Here is a 2,500-nt window from a genome sequence, read left to right on the forward strand (position 1 = left end):
GCCGGGCTCCCCCGCCCCCCACGGAGGCACCCGCCGTTGCAACGATGGCTCGGAGCGTTGCAACGGAGGAGCCAAATTTTCATATCTCAGAATTGGCTCGTGCATTTTTCGTGAAATTTTGAGGGAACCTTGGTAATATTATGTGAAGGCTGCACAAAAAAATCCAGGTCAAAAATCGCACGTTTGCTCCGTTTTTCATTTTTTTTGAATTTCCGGCATTCCGGGCGGTAAAAAAATCGTCAAAAAAAATCGGCACGGTGTAAATTCACCAAATTTGGAGGATGGAAAGATCTTATTTTTCTAGAGGTTGTTGCAAAAAACGGCGTCAAAATTCGACCTCTAGAGCACTTTCCTTTAGTATGTCTCCTCACGGAAAAGGACGTCTACCCGTGGCACTTTGGTAATGGCTCGGCAGCCTATTATAGGGGGGAGGGGTGTCGTGATGCTGAAACTCGAGTTGCCCAAAGGCTTGCTGGGCGCAATGCCAGCAAGATGCACGTTGCCTTGCCATCCCCTAGGCACACTAGCAAGCACGTTGTGGTTGTGGTGTGCCGCCGGGCTCCCCCGCCCCCCACGGAGGCACCCGCCGTTGCAACGATGGCTCGGAGCGTTGCAACGGAGGAGCCAAATTTTCATATCTCAGAATTGGCTCGTGCATTTTTCGTGAAATTTTGAGGGAACCTTGGTAATATTATGTGAAGGCTGCACAAAAAAATCCAGGTCAAAAATCGCAGGTTTTCTCCGTTTTTCATTTTTTTTGAATTTCCGGCATTCCGGGCGGTAAAAAAATCGTCAAAAAAAATCGGCACGGTGTAAATTCACCAAATTTGGAGGATGGAAAGTTCTTATTTTTCTAGAGGTTGTTGCAAAAAACGGCGTCAAAATTCGACCTCTAGAGCACTTTCCTTTAGTATGTCTCCTCACGGAAAAGGACGTCTACCCGTGGCACTTTGGTAATGGCTCGGCAGCCTATTATAGGGGGGAGGGGAGTCGTGATGCTGAAACTCGAGTTGCCCAAAGGCTTGCTGGGCGCAATGCCAGCCAGATGCACGTTGCCTTGCCATCCCCTAGGCACACTAGCAAGCACGTTGTGGTTGTGGTGTGCCGCCGGGCTCCCCCGCCCCCCACGGAGGCACCCGCCGTTGCAACGATGGCTCGGAGCGTTGCAACGGAGGAGCCAAATTTTCATATCTCAGAATTGGCTCGTGCATTTTTCGTGAAATTTTGAGGGAACCTTGGTAATATTATGTGAAGGCTGCACAAAAAAATCCAGGTCAAAAATCGCAGGTTTTCTCCGTTTTTCATTTTTTTTGAATTTCCGGCATTCCGGGCGGTAAAAAAATCGTCAAAAAAAATCGGCACGGTGTAAATTCACCAAATTTGGAGGATGGAAAGTTCTTATTTTTCTAGAGGTTGTTGCAAAAAACGGCGTCAAAATTCGACCTCTAGAGCACTTTCCTTTAGTATGTCTCCTCACGGAAAAGGACGTCTACCCGTGGCACTTTGGTAATGGCTCGGCAGCCTATTATAGGGGGGAGGGGAGTCGTGATGCTGAAACTCGAGTTGCCCAAAGGCTTGCTGGGCGCAATGCCAGCCAGATGCACGTTGCCTTGCCATCCCCTAGGCACACTAGCAAGCACGTTGTGGTTGTGGTGTGCCGTCGGGCTCCCCCGCCCCCCACGGAGGCACCCGCCGTTGCAACGATGGCTCGGAGCGTTGCAACGGAGGAGCCAAATTTTCATATCTCAGAATTGGCTCGTGCATTTTTCGTGAAATTTTGAGGGAACCTTGGTAATATTATGTGAAGGCTGCACAAAAAAATCCAGGTCAAAAATCGCAGGTTTGCTCCGTTTTTCATTTTTTTTGAATTTCCGGCATTCCGGGCGGTAAAAAAATCGTCAAAAAAAATCGGCACGGTGTAAATTCACCAAATTTGGAGGATGGAAAGATCTTATTTTTCTAGAGGTTGTTGCAAAAAACGGCGTCAAAATTCGACCTCTAGAGCACTTTCCTTTAGTATGTCTCCTCACGGAAAAGGACGTCTACCCGTGGCACTTTGGTAATGGCTCGGCAGCCTATTATAGGGGGGAGGGGTGTCGTGCTGCTGAAACTCGAGTTGCCCAAAGGCTTGCTGGGCGCAATGCCAGCAAGATGCACGTTGCCTTGCCATCCCCTAGGCACACTAGCAAGCACGTTGTGGTTGTGGTGTGCCGCCGGGGTCCCCCGCCCCGGGTCCAAGGTCGAGCACGTGCGTCTGGCTGCTGCGAACCCCGATCACCGAAGGACCAACAAGAAGGGAAACACGTCCGTGCACGGCCCACCTAGGCACCACCTAGGGAGCATGGCGTGGTGGAGTTGTGCCTTGGGCACACGCTCGGGGCAACACCTTGTGCTCGGCCCAGGACTAGGGGGATCATCCCAAGTCCGAGCACGACGTGGGATCGGCGGGCGGCCTGTGCGCCCCCGCGAGGGGCAACGCGGCTTGCGCAGCCCGACGCTT

Source organism: Arachis ipaensis, chromosome B7, assembly GCF_059453495.1.
Source record: "Arachis ipaensis isolate K30076 ecotype BB chromosome B7, ASM5945349v1, whole genome shotgun sequence".
NCBI lineage: Eukaryota > Viridiplantae > Streptophyta > Magnoliopsida > Fabales > Fabaceae > Arachis > Arachis ipaensis.